This window comes from Pseudophryne corroboree, chromosome 1 (genome assembly GCF_028390025.1).
Source record: "Pseudophryne corroboree isolate aPseCor3 chromosome 1, aPseCor3.hap2, whole genome shotgun sequence".
NCBI classification, from domain to species: domain Eukaryota; kingdom Metazoa; phylum Chordata; class Amphibia; order Anura; family Myobatrachidae; genus Pseudophryne; species Pseudophryne corroboree.
Genome location: NC_086444.1, coordinates 582,261,954 through 582,279,175, shown reverse-complemented (window position 1 = coordinate 582,279,175; position 17,222 = coordinate 582,261,954).

Here is a 17,222-nt window from a genome sequence, read left to right as displayed (position 1 = left end):
TTTAATTTTTGCAATCCAAATCGGAAATTCTGATTTATAATCCTAAATTCCAAACTACAGGAAGATCCAAAATGGGACTCAGTTTGGTTCGGATCTCCTCTGGAGATCTGGACCGGGTTTTGGTTAAGTTCGGACCCACTAAATTTTAGTGGATTTAGATTTCTGAAGAACTGAACTGCACAACTTTATGAATCACTCCTTGCACTGCTCCACCTACATTTTTAAAACAAAATAGTTTGTAGGGTGAACTGACATGCAACGTCATTGACCCTCCATCCACTCCAGGTCATTCTAGCAAGCATTGTCTATGCTGAGTGTCCACTGGGCCCTAGGCAGTATCCTTTTTTGCCTAATATATGATCTGGCTCTGGTACAGATATAGCTAGTGCCCATAATGGGAATACTAGCATAGGGGGATTGGAAAAAACAAGGAGCAAAAAGGAGCAAAAGGTATATAGAAAATCAGCCCAGTAAAATTATCACAAAAGGGCAAAGGTCCATAAATTGTGATTTAAAGTAGTCCAACATATAGCAGTGAGGTGAAAGTTGATGTAGTCAAACATAGAGAGGTACTGCAAGAATGATTAATCAAGAGGTTTAGAGAAATACATTTCATGTTAACACTCATGCAGACTACAGCGCTGTAATCCTAATTCCCTTAGAATGTAATATTACTACTGTGCACTGTATATTTTGATTTAAGTACCACAAAAATGTTACACAAGTGCCAGATATGTCAATATTGTTTTCACAGGCCTGGGAGGGTTTTTATTCCACTACTATGCGAGACTTCAACAGTCTATGTAATAGACAGGAAAAAAAAGTCCTTTAAAGATAATTTATCTAAATCAGAAAGATTGGCACTTAAGAACCTTACTAAAGATAAGGCCATTATAATTAAACAAGCAGACAAAGGGGGGGGGGGGGTCTGGTCATTCAAGACCAGACTGAATACCTTAAGGAAGCCTATAGACAACTTAATTATGAGATATTCTACAGGAAGCTACCCGCTGATCCCACGGGTGTCTTTCTGGAAGAATTCAAATCTCTGATTGATTCAGCATTAGAACAGCAAGTCATTACTAAAGACATTTGGAATTATTTGTGGATATCTTATCCCATTATTCCAATTTATTACCACCTTCCAAAGGTACATAAAACATTAATTCCTCCCCCCCAGGATGACCTATTATATCTGGAGTAGGATCTCTTACAGTAAACCTTTCTTCATTTATTGATGCTCATTTACAAAAATATGTTACTTCTCTCCCTTCACATATAAAAGATACGACTCATTTTTTACAGAAGTTAGAAGGAGTTAAGTGGAAAGATGGATATGAACTATCTACATGTGACATAGAGTCTTTATATACGAACATATCACACGAGTGGGGTTTAGTGGCTATCAATTATTATTTGACATGTGATTCAGAAGTTTCTGATGATTTACGTCATTTTATATTACTGTCAATTAGATTTATTTTAGAACACAATTATTTTTCCTTTGATTCTCGGTTTTATTTACAGAACAAGGGGACTGCCATGGGGACTAGATTCGCGCCAAGCTTCGCCAACCTATTTTTAGGTTGGTTTGAGGATAGTTATATTCTCAATACCACCATTGGCGTGAGTCTAGTCCTCTATGGCAGGTTCATCAATTATATTTTTATTATTTGGGAGGGTGGCATTGAATCATTAGTAGGCTTCACTAACTACCTTAATCTAAATTTGTTGGGTCTTAAATTTACGAATAATTACAGTCCCATTAGTCTTAACTTTTTGGATATCACGGTCTCTATTAAGGATTGAAAAATAGAATCCTCTACATATATCAAGGAGGTGGATTGTGGTAATTATTTACATTATAAGAGCAGTCATTATAATCCCTGGAAGAACAACATTCCCAAAGGTCAGTTTCTCCGGTTACGTAGGAATTGTTCCTCTGAAGAAATGTTCAATCTACAGGCCAGGGACATGTATATGTCATTCGTTAAACAAGGATACCTGACCCACCTCCTAGATAAGGCATTAGAACACACTTCAAGTCAGTCGAGATCACTGATGTTAAATTCTAATAATAGAACATTTCGAAAAAATAGGAGATCTGATCAATCACCCACATTTATTACACAATATAATTCAGCTGCGGGTCAAATTAAGAGGATTATTTCTAAGAATCTTACTATTTTACAATCAGATCGTTTCTTAGAAGGTGTCATTTCGGATAAGAACCCTGTGGTTTTTAAAAAAGCACAAAATCTAAAACAGAGATTAGCGCCAAGCATGTTCAGAAGAGAACCTGTAATATCTAGTGTAGACATGAAGAACCCATTTTTAGATTGCCCCCTAAACCAAGGGGGTTCTTTAAATGTGGGAAGGACAGATGTCTGACATGCTCATATGTTGACCATAGATGTACTACTATTAATTCACATATAACTAAGGAGAAATTTGAGATAACTACTTTTCTTAATTGTAGATCTAATTATGTAATATATGTAATCCAATGTCATTGTGGCATTCAATATGTAGGTAGGACCATACGTCCCCTACATATGCGATTTCTTGAACATAGGCGCAATATTATGAAGGGCGTGAAAACACATACTCTTTCTAATCATGTTAATTTATGTCAAAAGGGGAACCTTAAAGGCCTCACAGTAAGGGCGATTGAACAAGTCAAGCCCACAGTCAGGGGGGGGTGATAGGTTCAACAGACTTTGTAAACGTGAAGCCCTTTGGATTTTTCAATTACAAACACTATCTCCACAACGTCTGAACGATACAGTTGAACTGAATAATGTTTAATGTATTAAACGATCCCTTAGGGATTTGGTGGTCAGTAGAAATCATTCAATGAAAAGACCTTTGGAATTTTTTCTCTTTCTATTATGAAACTAGGTCTGCAGAACATAGCACTATAATTTAGTAACCTATGGGTATTTGAGCGTGACTATATCGATATAGATATTTAGATAATTAGGTCATGTGCGTCTACATTTATGTATCTACGGAGTGTTACGTATATGCATGTGTGTAGATGCATGGATATATAATAATTTTTATACATTTTTCACATACTTATTTGTTTATAGATTCACGTATGTAGGGTTTATAATATATTATTATACCATATTTTTTAATATACTAGGAATTGATAGTGGTATTGCATTTGAGTTGTGTATGTGGTTTTGATGGATGGACGACGAACACATTCTGGATGAGTTTAAATATATCTCTCCTGGGTGCGTTTGGTCGCCCCTCGGTCGACTCCACAGACCGATTCGTTTAGTTTAGCATTTATTTGAATTCGTCACTGTAATAATACAATTAAGAATAATAATATTAATATCAATAAAATTAATTTTGTACATGTCTTTCATGTAAAAGGTTTTGAACGAATGAAATCACATTTTGATAGATTATATTTATATATTATTGTTATTGATTGGTAACTTTTATAACACTTTATTGATGTGTATATATATTTATATAGACAAATTACTTTTTATAATTTAAAATATATAGTTATGTATTGATATAGTATTTGTATCTATATGTTATTTACTATTCCATTCCTGAGTACTATAGTATTTGGATTTATTGTGTGGATTTACATGCATAAATTTCATGGTCTCTCCATTACTTCAACTTGATCCACATGCTTGATTAAGTCTATCAGCTGCTTGTATTTAGACAATTATTTTGGGGCTTTAAATATGGTCGGACTGGAACTTCCTTTCTTCTATCTACCTCTGATGAAACGACCGGGGCTAATGGTCGAGAAATGCGTTAGGTGACGGCTTTGGAGTGACCACTTCATTTGGATCATCTACTACTGCCCTATTGCTGGGTAATAATCATAACATTTAACCCGCTGCAAGGGACTCCGTATATTTCTGTACATTTGATTCCGGCTCTAAAGGACTACCCAGCCGCGCTATCTGGATAGCACCCAGGCAGTGCGGTGAATGCCGTTACGTGGAGTACAGACAGCGGAGGTCTCGGGTTATCCCAGCAAGCCAACCAGTGCGGGTGTCGGCGAGAGGCAGCACGAGACGGTTGCCTGATATCATTATCCCCAGCAAACAGCTTTGTACACCAGCGGCACGGGGAGGATAAATACCGCTCGGCTGGATGGGACACTCGCTATATACCCACGCTACTTAACTGGTCGGTATGTAAGCGGTCCAACTGCACGGTGACCTTTTCTTCATTACTCTAATTCCAGTATTGTGTCACAGACACTTTACATTCAAATTAACTGACTCCTTTGGATGAATTTTTGGTGAATTAATATGCATCTCATTTAAATACAGGCTGGCCAGCCTATGTGGACATTCCATAATTAATTAATCAGTGCACTGAATTGAGATTACTATTTGGGGAATATATTCTGAATTATTGTACCAACACCTGTTCAGATTAGTTATATCTCAGAGAGACTGTGATATTTTTGCGGGTTTTACCTTATGAGTTATAGATGGTTTAAAATGTATTTGTGATAATTGTTATATTATTATAATTGTGTGGTCACTCCTAAAGATTATATTTTATTTTTCTTATTTCTATCCAATATTGGATTATTAATAAAACAATTTATATTTAATTGTGATCCTGTTGCGCACAGATTGGTTTTTTCTACTTAGGCCTGGGAGTAGACTTTGAAATATATATCACTATATGGGTAAAATAAATCCAGTGGGACTCAAACAGACTTGTAATCAATTTAAAATAGCATCCTTTTTATCACTATATGTAAAGAATCAAATCAAATGTAGACAGTATCCCCTAAGCTTCACCTCTATAGCAGATTTAGATACACCCAGTAGCAAGAAGTCTGTTTCTACCTGTCGGATGCTCCAGGATACTTGCTTGCTCCTCAGTGCATTATATGGATTAATACTGAAGTAGTTACTGTATATCATTACCATAGACAAATATAAGATGCTTCCCCATGGACTTATCATGCAATCTCTAGAACTGAGTTTGGCCTGATGGTAGAGCCAAACCCTGGAGCCAGTAACCTGGAAGGATTTATCACCGGAAGATTTCAAATATTGTCTCTCCTACTTAGAACAAGAGATGCCTGGGAGGAGAGGGGCTATGACACCTTCCCTTGGCAAGCTAATAAGCAGTGAAAAGAGCATTTTTTACTGCCACTAGCTATAATATAGAGTGCATTTTGTTATTCAGTCAGAGACACTCACAGCACAAAAATAGTGTATATATATATATATATATATATATATACCGTATATACTCGAGTATAAGTCGACCCGAATATAAGCCGAGGCACCTAATTCTACCACAAAAACCTGGGAAAACTTATTGACTCGAGTATAAGCCTAGGGTGGGAAATGCAGCTCTAGCCGTACACAGCCCTCAGTGCCAGATATGCCCTCATAGTGCCAGATATGCCCCCACAGTGCTGCCAGATATGCCCCCACAGTGCTGCCAGTTATGCCCCCACAGTGCTGCCAGTTATGCCCCCACAGTGCTGCCAGATATGCCCCCACAGTGCTGCCAGTTATGCCCCCACAGTGCTGCCAGTTATGCCCCCACAGTGCTGCCAGATATGCCCCCACAGTGCTGCCAGATATGCCCCCACAGTGCTGCCAGATATGCCCCCACAGTGCTGCCAGATATGCCCCCACAGTGCTGCCAGATATGCCCCCACAGTGCTGCCAGTTATGCCCCCACAGTGCTGCCAGTTATGCCCCCACAGTGCTGCCAGATATGCCCCCACAGTGCTGCCAGTTATGCCCCCACAGTGCTGCCAGTTATGCCCCCACAGTGCTGCCAGATATGCCCCCACAGTGCTGCCAGATATGCCCCCACAGTGCTGCCAGATATGCCCCCACAGTGCTGCCAGATATGCCCCCACAGTGCTGCCAGTTATGCCCCCACAGTGCTGCCAGATATGCCCCCACAGTGCTGCCAGATATGCCCCCACAGTGCTGCCAGATATGCCCCCACAGTGCTGCCAGATATGCCCCCACAGTGCTGCCAGATATGCCCCCACAGTGCTGCCAGATATGCCCCCACAGTGCTGCCAGATACGTTCCCTCCCCAAGTGCCAGGTATGCCCCACAGTGTTGTTACTTACCCCTCCGTCGATCCCGCGCTGTCTTCTGGAGGGACACGAAGCACACAGCGTGCGCGGCTCTCCTGTGTCCCTCCTGCATCTTCGGCGGCCGCGGCGGGTCTATTATAGGAAGTGCCGGTTCGTGATCAGAGGTCACGAACGGGTATTTCCTGTAATAGAACCGCCGCTGCTGCCGCCGGAGATGCAGGAGGGACACAGGAGCGCCGCGCGCTGTGCGCTCCATGTCCCTCCTTCACACTGCTCTGCCTCTGCCTGCACTGACTCGAGTATAAGCCGAGGTGGCTTTTTCAGCACAAAAAAAAGTGCTGAAAAAGTCGGCTTATACTCGAGTATATACGGTATATATATATATATGTATACTGTATATACATTTGTTATTGGGCGCAAACAATAAATACATGATGATCACCCAAGTTGTATATGCTGCTCCCAAACAGTAATCTGGAAAATTACAATGAACTAATTATATAGACTGAGAGCACAATAATGAGTTACTGTAAATTTTAACAATTTTAATATTCTACACATTTAAAATCCATCAGATATATTATACCATATGAGAGTCCACAATGATTCCGCTGAGCATTTTCAAATATGCATGGATATTTGAAAGTCTATATCCACAGAAAGATTATTGGATCAGATGACCATATATAAATAAGCAAAGTTCATCACAACAGTGAAACATTTCTCCATTGTTAGAAGATAATGGTTTCTTCAGAAGGTATTTAGAGTGTCCACAAAGTCCAAGTATTTAAACCTAGAATCCACTAATCAAATTATCTCATCAAGCAATTAATACAGGTGCAAGGTAACAATGAAGTGATGAAGGTGTTTTTCTAATTACATCATGGTTGAGCAGCATATATACAGATAAATTACTCTGTATATTTTCTCTTTATCATTACAAAGGAATATATTAATGATTACTCAATAGTTAATCTAACACAATATAATAAAAAAAATACAATTACAATACTAAACTATGGCATCGCTGGGGGTATTTATATATATTTCAACAATAAACCTAAGAAATCACATCACATTCATAAGTTAGCTATATAGCTTAGCAGGTTAGAGCTAGGCATCAATAAGCACAGAGACTCAGGTCTGATTTCCACACAGTCTATTTTTATTTTTATTTTCTAGAGCTAAATCATAATTCATAATAAATATAAACAGATTCAATCAGACTCAATAACTGGATCACTTGGCTCAGTAGACCAAAACCGAAACTCAGTAAACATGGAGATCTCAGTTTGTTTTACAAATAGTGAATCATGTCACATTCATTATATATAGCCTAATGGGTTGAGGTTGGGTACCAACAAACACAGAGACCCAGGTACGAGTCTGCGTTCATTTTTTCATTTTTATTTTATAGAAGTTTATAATAATTTATAATAAATGTAGGAGATTTAATTATACTCATTAACTGAATCAATTGGCTCAATAGACAAATATCAAGCCTCACATGTATTATCATTATTCTTTCACAATATACAAAGGTTCACATCATGTAATTCAGCATATTACATTTTGTCATGAGCCGCTGGACTCATATATAGTTTATATAGATCCCCAACCCATAGTATATTTCTTGATATCTAGTATAACTACATAGACCACAAAATTATGTCATTGATTTCAATGCTCTCCTTAAGACCCTTTGGGGAAATTGTACCTAGCGAGAAGATCAAAAAGGCTTCTTGTTTACATAAAAGATTGTATCGGTCCCCTCCCTTGCTGTTGACTGAATATGTTTTATTCCTTGTATTAATAGTGCACAAAAGTCACCCGTATGTTTATATTTAATATGTGATACAAAAAACTACAGTATGCAGTTGTAATCCTTTTATAATATTTATTCTACAGTATGCTCTAGAAGCCTAGTATTTTGTGAGTGGTCCTGCCTACATATTTAGCGCTGCATCCACAAGTGATCAAATAAACAAGGGACATGAAGAGTCACCTTCTGCTGTAGTCTGTCTTTAAACTAGAGATGAACGGGTTTGGTTCCCTGAGAACGGAACCCTACCGGACTTCACTACCCGAGCCCGGATCCAAGCCCAGCTCAGGTTTTCCCGCCTGACTCAGAAACCAGAACAAGGCAAAACATCATCATCCCGCTGTTGTATTCTTGCGGGTTTTGTACTCCATATAAGGTGCCGCGTGTTGCTGCCATTTTCACTCCGGAATTGGAGAGTGTAGAGACAGGACGTGTCTCCATCCTCAGTGTCTGTGCAGGAGGGAAAGTGGGGTGGTGATTCCAGTGGTGTCTATTGCTGCTCAGTCCAGATTAATGCTGCATCAGTCCAGTCACAGTGGTGGTGTCCTCTGCTGCCATATGTCCAGTGCTGCTGTATAAGTCCAGTCCAGTGGTGCTGTGTTGTGCTGCTTCAGTCCTGTGGTGCTGTGTTGTGCTGCATCAGTCCAGTCACAGTGGTGGTGTCTTCTGCTGCCATGTGTCCAGAGCTGCTCTATAAGTCCAGTCCATTGCAGTGGTGCTGTGTTGTCCTGTATAAGTCCAGTGGTTGTGTCCCTGTGCTGCCGTATATGTCCAGTAACAATGCCTTATAAGTCCATTGATACTGCCGTACAAATCCAGTGGTACTGGCGTATAAATCCAGTCCAGTGATACTGCCGTATATGTCCAGTGATACTGCCGTATATGTCCAGTGGTACTGCCGTATAAATCCAGTGATACTGCCGTATATGTCTGTTAGGTTCCTGGTGCTCAGAACAAGGGAGATGTTATGAAGCGAGTCCAGAGCACCAGGACGGAATGCTGGGAAAGGGGAATGGAAAGGGAATAGCCCCTGGCGCCCTATCTCCGTTGTCTCACCCGTGCTGTCAGTACACTCTTGCGAGACTATGGTTGCTTGAGCCCATTGCAGCCGCGTTTGAAGGGCGGATTACGTCTGCCCAACTTCAATGCCCCCTCAGGTCTTAATGAGAGACAAAGAGTGAACCGAGACAGGGTGATAACAAGGGGCCCTCTGACTAAACAACAAGGCCAGGGGCTACTAACAAACCTAAAACCAAAGTATGTGCGGCTTGCCGCCAAAGGAAAAGAACAACAAAGGAAATGCTGACCACACACCGACACAATACTCGTGTACCGGCGGTGACAGCATAAGCAGAACCCTCTGCAAAACACCAGTGACAGAAATAATAAGGGAATACAGCGGCCTACGCCCACGGACGCGGCCGTGCCGCTACTCACGGAACCGGTACGAATACTGGCAAACGGACAGGAACTCCCAATGCTGCTGACACAGACTCTCAGAACTGGAGGACAGGCAGAATCCCAAACGACAGACCGGTGGACACCAAGAAGCCAGAAACTTGCACAGGCAAAGGTACTGGACCTCAGGACAGGAACGCCTCACGGCAGGACACGGGATCAGACATAGGAATCGACACAGGGACTGACACAGGAAGCTCAGGAACTAGCAGGAACCAAGCTCAGAACTCAAGCAGACTGAAAACCCAGGAATATCACCAGCATCTGTGAATTGCAAACAGCCAGCATATAACAGAGAGGCCTAATTAATAATCCCATGCAGCTGCCTTGTTGCATGATTTCAAACTGACCAGATGCAATTAGCAGCCAGGTGAGGCTGAACACAAGGGAACAAGCTGCAATTACACAGACTCACCAGCGGCAGCAGACAAGAGTATTCTAAAACAGAGCAACAGGAAATCCTGGCATGCAAGACAACTTTATAAACATAAAATAGGAATGAACCACTACCTGTGGTTCATAACAGTATCCCCTCCTTAAGGGTGAGCTCCGAGCACCCCATGACACCTACGGGGAACATAAACAGAAGTAAAACATGAAATACAGAACAAAACTGCAAAACAGGAATGAGCCACAGCCGTGGCTCATAACATCACCCCCCCCTTGAGGAGGGGTCAAAAGACCCCAAAATTCAGACTATCCAGAACAAGGGATACAAAAAAAAAAACCTGACACACTGGTCTAACAGACAAGAAAACAAAAAAAACAAGTTGTAGCAACAACTTGTAACAGTGCCCTCCCCTTGATGGTGGCCACTGGACACAAGACAAGGAAAAAAAAATCTTTTTTTTTTTTTTTAAATCAAGGCAAGAGTCAAAAAATTATTTCTTTTTCTTCTTCTTTTTACAAAGTTCTTTAGGTCTGACCAAGGTAATTCCCCAAACATTGTCTGAGCTGATGGTACCACCCAGCAAGGCTGCGTTCAAATCAGAAACAGGTTTCTTACCCTTGGGAGCTGAACTTTCTGGCAAAGTACTATTATTAGAAGAAGAAGTCAGAAAAGCACATCCTGCAGTCAAAACAACGGGCTGAGACTCTTGTGCTGAGTTTGCAGTATTTGGTGGACTCTCAGCAGACAAGACGGCTGACCTAGATGAACCTGAATCAATTTCTTTGGAACCATATCTTTTAATAATTGCATCACTGAATGCTGGGGGATCCTGAAGAATGGGATCTTCAGCTCTCATTAAGCTGGTCGCCCACTCAAAAGGCTCTCCTCTAAAAGAATAAATCAGATAGAGCACAAGGTTCTCTGGAGTGATGCCCAGAAATGGTCTAGACAACATAATAATGTAATAGTGTTTGTAAAGCGCCAGAAATTGGGCTAAGTCCCCATCAAAGATTATGGATGTTGAGATATCAGAGTCAGGATCTGTTTCCTTCTCATCTGACTGACTGGAGTGCTTTGCTAGGACCTGGTCACTATTGACCTTACTCGAGGCTGAGACTCTCTGAACCCCACCCGGGGCTGAGACTTTCTGAACCCCACCCGGGGCAGTGACTTTCTGAACCCCACCCGGGGCAGTGACTTTCTGAACCCCACCCGGGGCAGTGACTTTCTGAACCCCACCCGGGGCAGTGGCCTCCGGGAACCCCGCCGGGGCAGTGGCCTCCGGGAACCCCGCCGGGGCAGTGGCCTCCGGGAACCCCGCCGGGGCAGTGGCCTCCGGGAACCCCGCCGGGGCAGTGGCCTCCGGGAACCCCGCCGGGGCAGTGGCCTCTGGGAACCCCGCTGGGGCCAGCACCTCGGATTCTTTTACTGGGACCGGGCCGTTGGCGTCCCTGACTGGGATCGGGCCATCGGCCTCCCTCTCTGAGTCGATAATTATCGAAAGTTCTCCCGGGACTATGACTTCCGGGACTTTTGCTGAAGCAATAACTTTCAGATCCTCCACTAATGCTATGCTTCTTAAGTTCTTTCCTGGGGAAGCGACTTCTAGACCCTTCTTTGGGGCTGCGTCTCTCGAGACCCCACTTGGGGATATTACTTCAAAGATCCCTTCTGGGGTTTTGCTTCTCGAGTTCCCTTCAAGAACTATGGTTTTAGAGACCCTTTCTTGGGTTGCGCTTTTCAAGTCCCTACCTGGGGTGACAGCTTCTGAGACCCCTTCCGGTATGGACACCTGAACTATAATATTTGATGTCCCTCTATAAGCTAGGGCATCGGGTACCGCTCCAGCACTCTGGGCATCGGGTACCGCTCCAGCACTCTGGGCATCGGGTACCGCTCCAGCACTCTGGGCATCGGGTACCGCTCCAGCACTCTGGGCATCGGGTACCGCTCCAGCACTCTGGGCATCGGGTACCACTCCAGCACTCTGGGCATCGGGTACCGCTCCAGCACTCTGGGCATCGGGCACTGCTCCAGGACCCTGGGCTACGGGCACCACTCCAGGACCCTGGGCTACGGGCACCACTCCAGGACCCTGGGCTACGGGCACCACTCCAGGACCCTGGGCTATGGGCACCACTCCAGGACCCTGGGCTACGGGCACCACTCCAGGACCCTGGGCTACGGGCACCACTCCAGGACCCTGGGCTACGGGCACCACTCCAGGGGCTTGCAACTCCGCTTCCACAGGAACCTCAAGAGAGGAGAAAAACATTCTTTTTTGATTCCTGAATCTATAATGGGGCTCCCTTGCCCAAGGACCCCAATTATAGGACAGAGAGCTTTTTAGTGTGGGTTGTGTGACAAGTACCTCTGCCACAGTAGAGACAGGAGTAGGTCTTGTATCCTGACTCAACTTGGCCAGAGGGCAAGACTCGTCACCACACTTTGGCTTGCGCAACTCACAGGTCTGCAGATAGTGGCCTAAACCCCCACAATATAGGCATAAGTTTAAGTTTCTGCGACGCAGACGCTCCTCTTCTGAGAGCCTGGGCCGCAGAAAACTTTTAAACCTTTTCTCTTCAATTAAACCAGAGGATTCTCTTGTCACCATACTGTGAACAAGAGTCTCTTTAGAGATAGATGTACTCTCAACGACTTCTGGCAAAATGAGCAAGATTTTAGTCAGAAGGTTTTGCAGTTGCTTTAGGGATTGCTGCAAAACTTCTAGTCGCTCTGGTCTCAAAGCACTGAATACAGAGTTCAGGGCTGCGAGAGATGCCTGCAGGGCTTGCATAGTAGACATAGGAGGATTTAAAACTAGACAGGACAAGACAAGACAAGGCAAGGCAAGGCAAGGCAAGACAAGTCAAGGCAAGACTAAATTTTGCTAAACAAATCAAGACTTTTTTTTTTTTTTTTAAACACCGGACTGGATTCGGACTGGATTCTAAACACCGGACTGGATACTAAACACCGGACTGGATTCTAAACACTGGACTGGATTCTAAACACTGGACTGGATTCTAAACACCGGATTCTAGACAAGACTGGATTCTAACACCGGACTGGATTCTAACACCGGACTGGATTCTAACACCGGACTGGATTCTAACACACTGAAATCTAGACAGGACTGGATTCTAGACTAGACACTGGACTGGGCCAAAAAAGAAAAAAAAAAGTTTTATTTCTTTTTTGTGGTAGGGCTGGTGATAATGTTAGGTTCCTGGTGCTCAGAACAAGGGAGATGTTATGAAGCGAGTCCAGAGCACCAGGACGGAATGCTGGGAAAGGGGAATGGAAAGGGAATAGCCCCTGGCGCCCTATCTCCATTGTCTCACCCGTGCTGTCAGTACACTCTTGCGAGACTATGGTTGCTTGAGCCCATGGCAGCCGCGTTTGAAGGGCGGATTACGTCTGCCCAACTTCAATGCCCCCTCAGGTCTTAATGAGAGACAAAGAGTGAACCGAGACAGGGTGATAACAAGGGGCCCTCTGACTAAACAACAAGGCCAGGGGCTACTAACAAACCTAAAACCAAAGTATGTGCGGCTTGCCGCCAAAGGAAAAGAACAACAAAGGAAATGCTGACCACACACCGACACAATACTCGTGTACCGGCGGTGACAGCATAAGCAGAACCCTCTGCAAAACACCAGTGACAGAAATAATAAGGGAATACAGCGGCCTACGCCCACGGACGCGGCCGTGCCGCTACTCACGGAACCGGTACGAATACTGGCAAACGGACAGGAACTCCCAATGCTGCTGACACAGACTCTCAGAACTGGAGGACAGGCAGAATCCCAAACGACAGACCGGTGGACACCAAGAAGCCAGAAACTTGCACAGGCAAAGGTACTGGACCTCAGGACAGGAACGCCTCACGGCAGGACACGGGATCAGACATAGGAATCGACACAGGGACTGACACAGGAAGCTCAGGAACTAGCAGGAACCAAGCTCAGAACTCAAGCAGACTGAAAACCCAGGAATATCACCAGCATCTGTGAATTGCAAACAGCCAGCATATAACAGAGAGGCCTAATTAATAATCCCATGCAGCTGCCTTGTTGCATGATTTCAAACTGACCAGATGCAATTAGCAGCCAGGTGAGGCTGAACACAAGGGAACAAGCTGCAATTACACAGACTCACCAGCGGCAGCAGACAAGAGTATTCTAAAACAGAGCAACAGGAAATCCTGGCATGCAAGACAACTTTATAAACATAAAATAGGAATGAACCACTACCTGTGGTTCATAACAATGTCCAGTGGTACTGCCGTATAAATCCAGGGGTACTGGCAAATAAATCCAGTCCATTATACTGCCGTATAAATCCAGTGATACTGCTGTATATGTCCAGTGGTACTGGCATATAAATCCAGTGGTACTGGTGTATATATCCAGTCCAGTGTTACTGCCATATGAATCCAATCAAGCGGTAGTGCCATATAAGACCAGTGGTACTGACATATAATTCCAGTGATAGTGCCGTATAAGTCCAGTGGTACTGACATATAATTCCAGTGGCACTGCCGTATAAGTCCAGTGGCACTGCCGTATAAGTCCAGTGGCACTGCCGTATAAGTCCAGTGGCACTACCGTATAAGTCCAGTGATTCTGCAATATAAATCCAGTCCAGTGGTACTGCCGTATAATTCCAGTGCTACTGCCATATAAGTCCAGTGATACCGCCGTATAAATCCAGTCCAGTGGTACTGATGTACAAGTCCAGTGATACTGCCGTAAAAGGCCAGTGTTATGGCCATACAAGTCCAGTGGTATTGCCGTATAATTACAGTGATTCTGACGTATAAGTCCAGTGGTACTGCCATATAAGTCTAGTGGTACTGCCGTACAATTCCAGTGATACTGCCGTATAATTCCAGTGGTACTGCCGTATATTTCCAGTGATACTGCCATATAAGTCCAGTGATACTGCCACATAAAACCAGTCCAGTGGTACTGCCGAATTATTCCAGTGCTACTGCAGTATAAGTCCAGTGATACCGCTGTATAAATCCAATCCAGTGGTACTGCAGTATAAGTCCAGTGGTACTGATGTATAAATCCAGTCCAGTGGTACTGCCGTATAAGACCAGTGGTACTGCCGTATAATTAAAGTGATACTGCCATATAAGTCCAGTGTCACTGTTGTATAATTCCAGTGATACTGCCATATAAGTCCAGTGATACTGCCGTATAGGTTCAGTGGTACTGTCGTATAAGTCCAGTGGTACTGCTGTATAAGTCCAGTGATACTGCCGTATAAATCAAATCCAGTGGCACTGCTGTATAAGTCCAGTGATACTGCCATATAAATTCAGTCCAGTAGTACTGCCGTGTAAGTCCAGTGGTACTGCCGTATAATTCCAGTGATACTGCCGTATATATCCAGTCCAGTGGTACTGCCGTATAAGTCCAGTGGTACTGCCGAAAAATTCAAGTGATACTGTCATATAAGTCCAGTGGTACTGCTGTATAAGCCCAGTGGTACTGCCTTATAAATCTAGTCCAGTGGTACTGCCATAAAAGTCCAGTGGTACTGCCATATAATTCCAGTGATACTTCCATATAAGTCCAGTGGTACTGTCGTATAAATCCAGTCCAGTGGTACTGCTGTATATATATCAAGTGGTACTGCCTTATAAGTGCAGTAGGAGACAAGCAAAGTATAGATTCTATGTTGAGTGCGCACTCGTTAAGCAGCTCGGTAACATGTGAAGGTGACTCAGAGGTAACTCCCTGAAGGTACCTCCACCCCAATAAATAGTACAAATGTAAAAAAACAAAATGGCACCAATACATACAACCAAGCGCATCAGGTAGAAATCAGGGACCCACTGTAATCAGTAGTCCTTACACATGAGATTCCAGGGAAAAGAGAAAAAAAGTGCATATAGTGAAGCACAATTTCTAAAGTGCATAAACGTTTGTATAATAAAAAAACATTTAATATGCACATCAAAAAACACACAAAGTTATCAATAAAATAGCAACAGTAGAGTATAACACAAGGTGCAATGTGTCTAGCAGCAAATAAAATATCCATACAGGGAGTCCAATGATGGGCAATTACCGGATATAGGTGAGAACTGTCTTGCGGCAGTTCTTAAAAGCGTTTTGGGTTAAAAGTCCTCAGCAACCGCAGCGCCTCCTTCACCTTCCGTCTGGTCTAAGGCCCAGGATCTCACTCTGGTGGTCAGATGAATATAGCCAATGCGTTTCTCCCCTTTACATTGGGTCTTTATCAAGGCTTCCAGTAGTATAACATCCTCCTTCATTTCCTTCCTTTTTAAATGAACCGCCGCCAATCACGGTACGGCGGGCACAGGTGACTCTCATAAATTGATGATACTACAGATCCCATGATCCTCCCCGTATCCCATTGTCATTTCCGCTCCAAAAACCCCCTCTATTATCCCATAGCGGTGGGGCGGGCGTTGTTGGCTGCTTTACATCGGTAAACTACAAGTCCCATGAGCCTATTAGCGCCCCGCCATTACTTCCGCTTCCCCTCCAATCAGCACGGCGGGCATCAGCAGCTCCTGTACATCATCTCACTACAAGTCCCATAAGCCTTCTAACACCCCACCGTCACTTCCGCTGCCGTGTTTGATCGTTTCCATGGCAACGCGTTCCATTATTTATGTGGGCTGTCATCATTCTTTGGGTTCACATGAATCTGATGTTTCATTCTCTGATGTAGAAATGTCAGCTTTAGTTAGTTTGTTCCAATAGCATAGTAAACCAGATCAAAAAGGGGTCATGAAAAGATATACATAAAAAGGGAATTAATAATACTCATCAAATGCCAGAAAAAAATTCCTATTTAAAATTGGTGTAAAACTGATACGTGTAGGTTCTTATCCTTTAAAGTGCAACCAGTAGATAAAAGTGCATCACCATAAAGTGGAATGTGACCCAATCACAACAGCAGGTGGCAATCTCTACAAGAACCATTTCACTTCAAAATCAAGGTTGAGACCTCTTGGTTTTAAAGTGCTACTCTCATATATATGTCTCATCCCTGCCTTGGCTAATTGGGTCGGGAGCTCTCTTTGTCTCCAATGCTCCTTTACCCACTGTATTCCCAAAAATATTTTAATGGCAAATGGACATTTATTGTGAGTCATATGGAAGTGATCGGATAGGGCATGAGTATCTAAACCATTTCTGATGTTTCTTAAATGCTCACTTATCCGAACCTTCAGGGGTCTCGATGTCCTCCCTATATAAAATAGTCCGCATGTGCATTCTACAGCATACACCACGTTTTTGGTGTTGCAGGTGACGAACTCTCTAATATTGATCTTTTTCTTATTAATGATCAATTCAGTGGTCTTACTGTTGCTGTTACCCTGTATGGTCCGGCAACCCATGCACATGCCACAATGAAAGAATCCTTTCAATTTAATGGTGGGGAGTGATTTAACAGGGGGTAGGACACCCCTAACCAGTGCAATA